An 11438-nucleotide genomic window follows, 5' to 3' on the forward strand; every position below is an offset into this window, starting at 1 on the left:
CACATGAAAGTTAGGACGAAGGAACTGATAGGAGTGACGAAATTATACGACCACACAGAGGATTGGGGTTTAACGTCACACTGTTCCGCACAGACACGGCTAATGAACACTGGCCGATCCCAGGTCTTTGGGGCGAAAAACAAAGAAATGTGTGTCTCAAAATGGCATCGCTGAACCCCAAAGCTTACGGAACTTTAAGAGTGTCCCCGTCTGCACTAGCTCAGTCGTGGCAGAACATTAGGATGTTAAACCCAATTTCATTTAAGAGTGTCCCTTTTTGAAATCGCCTCATTGTCATTTCATCTTGAAAATCGTAGCTCAACTTTAGATTTTCAGGAAGTAGGAAATCCCTCAAGAAAACCACAAAGGTCAACCGTCGAAAGTAGTGATAATAGATTACCGAAAATACATTTTCATTTTGAAGTTTCCTCGTTGACTTATCGTGACATGACAATTCCGTTCACAACTCACTTTTTTCACCTAGCATCAGAACTCACGTAATACTTGTCTCGCATAATAAAATAGTGGAAGATCTACAAGACTGTTGTTTATTCTTGATATTTTTAACTGCTAGTTCTCTTTAATAGTTTTTACTCGTCTAGACACATTTGTTGTGTCATTCTGTATCTTTCGGACTGATATTTGTTGATAACACACAAGGTAGACCAGTGTTCTATTTGTGGAAAATTGTATTACAGAAAGACTGGTTTCAGTTCCATAGGAATACATACCTGGACTGTCACTGTCAGCAGAAACTCAAATGAATGCTTTACGTCTCCCAAAGAAAATTATAATTCGGTTTAACAACCCATCGATGTACTAAAATTGAATCCTCTCTTCAGAATTAAGAACAATGTCTATTTTACTCCCCCGGTGCCTTTTAACCCACCCCTGTTGGCCCAGGCAACGTTATCGAAAAGTTCCTAGTCATTTGGAATTAAGTACCGTCAGTTGAACAAATCTGAATAAGCAATGCTCAGGCAGCATGTCTTCTAAATGTGGTTGAAATTTTGGACCAGAGTAGCTTCATGTTTGAATGATGTCCCTTTTGAGCGGGTTTGGAAACGTTTCACGTACTAGCCAGTGTCCAGCAAAGGATAGAACTAGAATTTAAGAATACTTCAGGTAATATTATTTTTGCTGGATAGCAGTGATTCCGCGTAATCTAATTTCAACTTTTAGGTGCAGACCAATGCGTACACCGAATAATTACTTTTTCAGTCACGCAGTTGATACTTGATAAGTCACGAAGGTTCTTCATCGACCACGCCTGGATTCTAGCCATGGATATTAGACTTGAGAGTTCAACGATGTGATCGCTGCTAAATCACAAATTTGAATAAGTACCCGCAAGGCAGCATCTTTACCAGATTCTTTCAATGACATTCAGCAATTGAAATACACACATCACAACTCCATGGAATACAATTAATTACTCTTTATTATTGAGCTTCTCTAAAGACTAGATAATCAAGTAGAAACGTCGCTCAGTAATAGAGAGAGAATGGGGTTTAACGTCCACTCGACACAAATTGTCATTTCGGGACTAACAGTTGGTTTATTTTTTTTATTTCAATAATTCGCTTCCGCGTAGGGGTCTTTAGCAGTGGGAGGAAAACTGGAGGAGCCGGAGAAAACCCACGAGGTTGGACAGGCGACCCTACTCCTTGTCACGTACAACCGGGGATTCGAAACCACCGCAGTTAACTCAATGACAGGCCTTATGATACAGCGCGCATGTTCTAATCATTTGGCCACCCCCTCCCCCGCTCAGTAATAAACAGTAATTTTATTTCATAGAATTGTCACATGTGTATTTACCAAATGTCGTTGAATTGATAAGTATGATAGAAATCCATTGAGGTTGGTGGAATTTGACTTAGAGGTCCTCGTCCAGCAGTAGCTTCGGCTTCAGGTATACAGTATACAGCAATTAGTGATTGCATGTGAATCGTGCACAAAGCCTATTATGTTTCGTTTCTAGAACACTTGATGTCGCTTTTAATTCCCATTTCACATGGCTTAGACATGGTTACTACTTTTGTATTATAGCTTAGTGGGGCCATAGTTTAGACTTCGGCCTTAATTGCCCGTTCTCGTTAGGAGAAGGTAACTTCTTCGGGCGAAATAGAGGGATACGTCGTCTTTGTACTGAGATAGTTTTATACCATGAAATATTCCATTCGCACGGTACCCATTGGATGTCTTCGTGTGTACAGTGAAATACTGTGAAATTTTGAAAGGACTAGCATTTTAGACATCAAGAGGCTATGAGATCTAAGGGAACAATATGGATTATTTCGTAATGTTTACGCCGGTTTTATATAGTAAGATAATGGTGTCTTCAAGTCTGGTATGCCACAATGTCGTTTTGTCCCCAAAAATTAGCGAGGGAATTTCCGTACTGGACGCAGACGACGACTGTCAAATTTGTTGTCTGCTCCAACGAACATACTTCAAACCTTAGATGGCGTCACTATATTGACCTGTACGTATTTAAAATAGCCACTAATACAAAGGTACATGGAAAATGTGTGAGATATGTGAAGATTCAGACAATTGAATTATTTCCAAGGTAAACCGGCCAAGTTGGCGGTAGATAGGCCCATGAATCAAATAAATCCAGTTTCTCTCATAATTCCTTTCTTTGAAACTCAAAGAACTAGTTATCACATTGGCGGAATATTTTTCTTTGCCATAATAGAACATTGCGATTATAGTATTAAGGACCAAGCATACCAGACTAAAAGTTAAATTTGGAGATCAATACCATACAGATTCAAAAGTACTTTTATTACAAACATTCTGGACCACAAATTATTCTATTCTATCATTTAAGCCACTTAAAGTTTACATCTTTCTGTATCTTATACACATATATCGTGCTAATAATTCTGCTATCTCTTTTGAAGCAAGGTAGCCCTTTTTTATGAAATTCATTTATATACTCAAATGATCTTAATTGTATAATAACATCAGTCTTCATACTGAAATACTTTTGAGAAGTGTGTGGACGATGTGTCCTGTTAAGTGATCGATGTGCTTTTCCGACAAGCCTTATTCCTAGACACTTCCCGAAAGAGTGCACTGTTCAGCTTTTAGGATTGGTACTACAGGTATAGTAGAGCTTACAGCGGCAAAGCCTTAAGTCATTGCTTGTCCATCGTTAAGATACGTGATTTTCACATATTTTAATATGTGAAAAGCACGTATCTTAAAACAATACAAGTAGGCCTGCGACAACAGTTTCGGAGATACTTAAACTCATCCTAACAAGAACGACCCACGGAGCTTCAAAGCTAGTATCATCCAATATTAAATGGTCCACAAAAGTAGAATTTTGAACAGTTTTAATTTTACAAACCCATTGGAATTGTTTGTTGCACGAGCTCATTTTATTTTGAGGACCTACCGACAAATCATAAGCAAAAGGACTATTTATTATTACTTTCTATGGTATACCTTTGCATGTGGTGTTTGGTCAATAATAGTGTTCATTTACCTCTTCTTCAGGTATAGACTCAATATATATATCCTACGTACATCACTTTGTGTGTATGATATTTACATTGTTTTTCTGTCTTAATACTTTACCCCACGGAATGTTTGGATTCACACACACACACACACACACACACCTTCACTAGATAACATCTCGAGCTAACAGTTTAGGATATGTGATCCTGTAAACACCTGGGCTGTTGGGAAGAAACCTGAGACTATTATTACTGTCGTATAGTTAATCAGTTCGGGTTAGGATAAAGACCACACTAACTGCTACTATAATCACTTTGATAATAAACACCCCCTTATTATTAACCATCACTTAACTTGACAATATCTCTAAATCTAAGGTGAGAAAAATATACTTTAATTCGGCAATTACTCGGCGAAAATTATGAGTCATAATATATCTGGGCTTTGTGTGTAAATACAATAATTTTAATATTAATAGTTGAAATACTATACTCGACATATATTAGCCTCATTTCTCAAATGAATAATCACAGTTAAAGAATCATTTAGTTAATATGCGATTTATGGCCTGACAGAAAATAGCCTTTAAAGGGTGGGGGCGGGGATCTTGGAGCACAAACAACTCATAATCGCATTTGCGGTAATTGGTTTGCCCATAGTTTTCGACGACCGAGATATTACCAAGGAGGAGGATTCCTTGTGCGTAAAGTGAACAAGAGAGGGTAAATCATTCACTCGACACAATCTAGGTTATTTCGAGACTAACATTTGGTTCAATTGTATTTCAATAGTTCGCTCGCGCGTAGGCTGTATTTGGCAGTAGGGCGAAACTGGAGACCGAACTGATGTTCGACTAACGATCCTACTCCTTGCCACGTACAAGCTTGGAATCGAAACTACGCCACTTGACTCAATGACAGGGCATGCGTTCGAATTTTTCAGTTCTTGTGGCCGCTATTTTAAAGGTCTTAATTCGGCCCTTGTCAAATTGATTTGTTTAGTAGTAAGCACAAAAGGATCACAATACACACATTGAGGTATTTAAGGTATTGTCCGCATTCGCACAACTTCACAATAAGTGTAGGACCAATAATAAATGAACCCTGGGCTGCGGATGTGCACCCAGTAAATGTATCCTCAAACATATATTAAAGCACAACCGGTTTATTTTATATATGTTAGCTTGCAACCATATGTCGCAAATCTTCCATCAAGCGAAGCAACCACACACTTCGAGGCTCCTACACAGTCGCCTTAGTTATGATGTGTACTTTTGTTTACTTCAATTTAACTACCATAAGTCTATTAAGTCCTCTCACTATTCACTAAGAAAAGAGGATAAAACGAAACACACACGTGGGGTTCTTTCACCGGCGTATTCAGAGCAAACACCTGCAAAATATTTTGTTCGCTGATGGGCTGTACCTTCATGCCTAATTTGTTCCCACCAAATGAGAGATTAAATTTGTATGAATGGGGAAAATTACGGGTGACAGAGTTGATGCAAGAGAAGTCATTTATTTTCTCAATTGACAAGTTTAATATTTTCACACGGATATTTTTTTCTTTTTATATTACCCATTTATTAAATTCACACAGGTGTAAAATTTACAAATATAGAAAATTAAATTTACCACAAAACTGACCGATATTTATACTTTAAATGAAATGGAATATTTTAACAATAATCGCGATCGTTTGTATGAATGAACAACGTTCGCTTAATGAGTAAGCAGCTGGCCCACTAACCAGCGTAGTTGTCCCTTGGCACTGGTGCAGGACGGAGAGCCTGACAAGAAACAGCGTCAAGTCGTTCAGATGGGACGAAAAGCCGAGGTCCCGTGTATACATTCCGTATATTTGGACGTAAACAAAACTGGCAGTTGGAATTCAGTTGCTGTCCTGGCAATTCGAAGAAATGTTTTGCCCTAGAAGGAATTATATTACCAAGAATTGAAGTCGCGTCCCCTCAAAGGCCAACATTAAAATCCATGGAGCGGAGTGCGACATGAGCACGGTATAGTTGCATCTTCACTGTCCTTGAACTACTGCTGCTTGAATCAACTCTCAATGAACACTGGCATACAGTATCTTCTACATTTACATGAACATTGAGTTGAAGTAAAGTGTCGTTCATGCACTATGTTATTACTTCCAGAAATCGTGATTCTACTATCTACGCGATATATACCGTTACGTGGTCCTGGGATTAAGTTCAACACGTGGTTCTTAATTTGCGTAGTGCCGGATTTAGAAAAGATGTTTTGTTTTAAGCATGGAGATCACGTCATTGCAGACTTGATGACATTATGTTGGGGATAACTCTTACACCAAACGACTTAAAGGGAAGTAACTACGTGAACAAAGTAATCCAGGCAGCTGAGCGACTAAGTCGGAGAGTGGTAGCTTACCCAACAATCATTGGTGGTGATGTAATCAGATAATCATTGTTGACATAATGATACAGGTTAATCGTTTCACATCTAATAGTAGAGTTTACCATAAACAATGGCTGGAATTGACAGCTAAAGAGCTTTGCTTATCCACAGGATGATAACATGATTAAATCAAATGTGATTCCGAATTGGGGTACTTTATATGGTCTAGCAAGGATTGCATGCCGGTAGTCCCGGATTTTTTTCCTTATGCTTTTTGTCTTCAGGCGACATCTCTTCTCGCCCCCTAACTGCAGATCTGGTGCATTCTTCGGGGCTTTTCACAAATAAAAATAGCTTCAAACGCATAATTCTCAACACATATCATCACAGTGGGTATGGAGATAAGATATTATATTACAAATTTTGAAGGGTGGACCACTAAAATAGTCACCGAAATTTTTTTTCGAAATGGCGTTAATTCACGTGCGTATACTAATTCTGGTTTGGCGGCCATTTGAAAAACGAAAGAAATATCTCGTAGCCGTTGCTTTTGATCAAATCGCGTAATTATGCGATAATTACAAAACTTCCTCAAAGCAAATCCTTAGAACCATCCATTACTGTGGCTAGAGCCAGGAAGGAAAACTTCAGTAGCGGTACCATTTCTTCTCGAACCCCTGTTTTCATTTTTTAGTTTTCTCTTGCTGGTCGCTGTGGGTGGGCTCACAGATGATCGTGACGTTCTTTCGAGTGGTATTGTATACTGTTTTGCTAACATGCTTCTTTGCCGCCTAACCCACAAGCGCTGGAGTAAGAATTGAAATCGTGTTTGGTTAGTTCACTATTGTCAACGGCTTCGGCGTTTCGTCCGAGTAGGACCGAACGTAAAACCACTCTTAAACAGACGTTATGCAATAGCTAAATCTGCCTATTGCAGGTCTTTCTTCGGGCCTTAAATGTAATATAAATTATTAATTATACATTAATTAACTTATCCAGACCATAATCTACTCTCGGTGCCATCGGATGACTCCAATTTTAAGTAGATTAGAACGGCTCAGCCATTTAATGATTTGATTTCAAAATGGATAATCGAGATTTTGTTTAATACGGTAGCAATGACGATGTTCTAATGGCAATAACTTGGCTCAGAGTGAAGTAATGAGACTGAAGTTTTCAACATATTCCCTTTTCATTATCTTTATTTAACTACTGTAGCAAGAATGGTCAGCTCTTTATCTAATCGTACATAATGCCCCTTTAATTAGCGCAGTCAAAAGTTAGTGTGCGGTCCTACTTAGTGTCTTCGCAAGGTTCCTATAAGTTGAATATATTTAAACATCATAATTGAACAACTTGTCAATGAACACACAGTCATGCTTTATAAATAATATACACAAATGGTTATAGTTTAGTTTTTATATATAAAGTGTTGTATGGCAGATCATTATTTCGTTTATATATACAAATATATAAAAGACTGTATTTTATTTTTTTTTATGTTTTTCAAACAAGGACCATTTATTTCGTTGATGTACACTATGCTTTTGTTGGCCATCATAATTAATAGTTATTTCTATTCTGTGAAGAGGTAAAAAAGAGATAAATTAAGGATTTGAAGCTACCCCTATCAAACAGTTGACTGCTTCTACCTATAGAAATCATGACTTAGTAAACTGATGGACTGATAAAGACCTCTTATATTGACGAGATAACATCGTTCTCCCTTGTTTGCTTCTTTAGATTACACAAACGCGATGGTTTTGATACGCTTGTCACGCGGGCTCTTATGTCATTCTTCAAAGGTGACGACTCAGTGTGGTGAGACCGAGCGTATATAAGAAACATTATCCACGTGAAATAAATGAGCAAGGTTGGGGTTAGCTGAGAGAACGATTTATTACCGATAACAAATATCTTTAGATGTACTTTATGTATGTTAAGTTCAATGATGAACACATCCATCGTTTACTCCGAAGGTGTCCCGTATATCCCTGCTCTTAAATCTTATGTACCGAACACACCAGGTAACACCAATAGCTGTATCTTAAGCGAGAGAGACACAGAGAGGGGGGGGGGGGGGTACTGTCAAACAGATAGTCCTTGCCTTAGGGAGAGAGAGAGAGGAGAGAAAGAGAGATGGGCTTTAACGTCTCCTCGACACAAACTAAGTCATTTCGGGACTACCATATGGTACAATTTTATTTCAGTAGAGGTATTTAGCAGTGGTCGGAAACCGAGGAGCCGGAAGGAAGAAAACCCACGACTTTAGGCAAGCGACCCCACACATTGTCACGTACTTAGTATGGTATCGAAACGTTAGACGACGGAATAGAAGGGTTACATCCAGCTGATATAAGTTGCTATTATATTTGCCTTTGAAATTTGATTAAATTGTGTGAACTAGAATAATACAGTTGAGCACCACACACTAGGCTACAGATATAGTCGAACGGTATATAACGATGGTGGTCCTGCTCCGCCCAAAATGAAATATGTACACTTAAATAGACAAGACAAATGAAGTGGAAACAATTTGTCCTGTATGTATTTGCACCTACTGACCTATTCAGATCAATATCCTCATTAAAGTTAATTAGTACTTTTAATTGACCTAGAAGGTGTGAGATATCGATTATTTGTTAGATTCCATGAACGACTAAAATAGTTATATACATTAAGTTGAAAGTGACATAGTTTCATACAATAATTGGTTGAAATTGACAATGTAAGTTTGCTGGCTTGCTGCGTTTTCGGTATGTAAGTCATTGGTCTCATCGCCTACCCCCCCCCCCCTCTCTCTCTCTCTCTCTCTCTCTCATAATGAAGGATGATTAGTCTCCAGTAATAACAGACGGACCTATACAGGGGTGAAGACTATATATGTCCACTTCTAGTTGTAAGTAAACAGGTGGTTGCACTTTACGATTCCGTCTAAATATCAGATGCCTTAATTGTATAATATTTCGACGAAATCGTCAGTGATTAGACAAATAAACTTGAGATTTCAATCTCCAATAAATCTTGCATCTTCATAACACCGCCCAGATTTTCTGATACCCACGATAAGATCCATATTGCTATATACAACCGTGTTCGAGTAGGAGGCTGTTCTGTGATTATTATCTTATCATTTTTGCACATCATTCAAATATACACCAAAAATATTTTTATAATATAACGCATAGAAATGTCGTATTTGTGCCAAATAATAATTAAAAACAAGAATATAATACCTTTTACTTGAAGGAATATCAAGTTCCTTTTACCGAAAAAGGAACAGCATGTCTCACAAAAGAGGAACTCCACGGAGAACTGTTGTTTTTTCATACGTTATAACGATTTGCACTATAAGCATATTAAAGGGCTATTGCAACATTGAACGAAGTATACAAATTTTTCATAGAAACAAAGCTAACGTTGTGAGCTTTGAAATGTCCCCGAAATGGCACGCCGAATCATGGCATTTCTATGTTTTTCATCTTTGGTCTCCTCGAATCTCTTCCGCCCAAATGATTATTAGTAATGTGAGTATATCCCACTCCCAAATGATTATTAGTAATGTGAGTATATCCCACCCCCAAATGATTATTAGTAATGTGAGTATTTCCCAATCCCAAACTCATGGTTTAGAGAAATAATCAATCATTCATGCAAAAGATCAATTTTTATACGTGATCGGCACAGTTAGTGTAAATCAAAGTAAATTCTTTTGTCCGCAATCTTTTGAAACAAGTCATATATTGAAATCAAATTTAATGGGTAAGGCAATACACGGAACACACGATGAAATATGTTTTCAATTACCTTCTTTAATTCCAGAAGTAATATTTTGATCGGCAAAAATTAAATGCTCGCTAGCCTGGAGGTCTGGTGTTCGATCACTATACATTGGCCGAGAAAGTTCATCCAGATTTTCCGGCTTGGTCGCCCCTCTTGTTAGTGATGCAGGGCGGATGGCCTGACAAGGACAGCTGTTTAGTCGTTCGGATGGGATGAAAAACCGAGGTCCTGTGTACACATTGGCGTGCACGTAAAACATCCCTTGACAGTTGGAATTTGATATAAGAGTAGACCGTAGTGCAAAATTCCCCTCATAGCACACTGTATGGCGTATGCCCGTCTTCATTAGCCCAGTTCGGAGCAGAACAGCAGGACGTTAAAATTCATTTCATTTCATTTCTATTCAAAAGAGGAATTCAGTGCCGCCCAAAACAGGAATTCCATATTCCCCACGACGGAAATTATTTTGCCATAACCAATCCCGAAACATAATAAATTAAAACATTAATATTTTCTTGACGAGGGACGCACTGATAAAAAAAAAGCAACATAGTCGCTGCGTGAAACTAATGTTATATTACCCAAAAAGATTCAGAGATCTGATAAAATCAGAACCGCCCTTCAATAATAATAGACGAGTTGTTATTTATTATATAACTTTAATTTGCATTTTACACGAGAAACAACAGTAAACAGGGTTAATATGCTTCTTGTGGGGTTTCAGCCGCTTCGTGATCTGTTTATCCTATTTTAACTCCAGTGTTTGCCAGTATTTATTAAGGTTATGATTTATCATACTGATAGCCAGCTTGTAATCTATCTTATTTTTGTAAAAGTTAATCCCCGTTTCCTGAATGTTACGTGAATATGTTCAAAAGCATTTTTATTTTATGATGAATTCAAATTCTAGCAATTTTAGACAGTTACACGGCAGGTCATGACCCCTGTATAATGAGGGGAGCGTGAGAGCTAGTAGGTGTTGTAATTAATTGCGTATTTAGCGCACGTGTGCGACGGAAACGATCAAAATTTATTTTAAGGATGTAAGTTTTAAAGCAATAAAATATGATTCTATAAAGTGGATACGTAATTTTGTTTGCATTATAGCCAACTAGACCTTTAAACGGGTGTGGGTGTGTGTGTGTGTGTGTTGGGAGGGGGGGGTGACTTAACGCGTGCGCTTTAGATCACAAGGTATGCCATTGAGTCAAGTGACGTGATTTCGATTCACCGGGTCCTCCGGTTTCTTCAAACTGCTAAAGAACTTTACGCGCAAGCGAATTATTGAAATGAAAACCATATGTTAGTCGCGAAAAGACATAGATTGTGTCGTTAAACCCCATTTTGACTTTAGGCACATTCCTCAATAAAGACAGATAAAGTTATGATATAAAAACACGTAACTATTGTCTTGTGGAGTGGTTATAAAATCACAGATAATGCAATCATTAACAAAATATATTAATTCCGTAAAGCCACCGTGTAGCTCGAGGGAGGTAGGTGCGTGAGATATTGTATTATATACCACACTATCTAGGCTATCTATTGCTCGCTGTTTGATATATACATGATACGTAGAGAGATATGAAATGATATTAATCGCACATACAGGTGTACACGGGGCGTGATTTCCGTAGCCGCTGGCGATTTACCGTGAAATCTAGAAGTAACCCTTTTACATAATCAAATGATACGAGTTGGACCGGCGTGGTGAGGTGGAATTGAATGTTAGCTATGTAATATAAGCGAATTGCAGCGGCATATTTGAATTTTATCCAATTAGAGGACCATAAAAGGAAA

The sequence above is a fragment of the Patella vulgata genome, chromosome 5 (assembly GCF_932274485.2).
Source record: "Patella vulgata chromosome 5, xgPatVulg1.2, whole genome shotgun sequence".
In the NCBI taxonomy this organism is placed as follows: Eukaryota; Metazoa; Mollusca; class Gastropoda; family Patellidae; genus Patella; species Patella vulgata.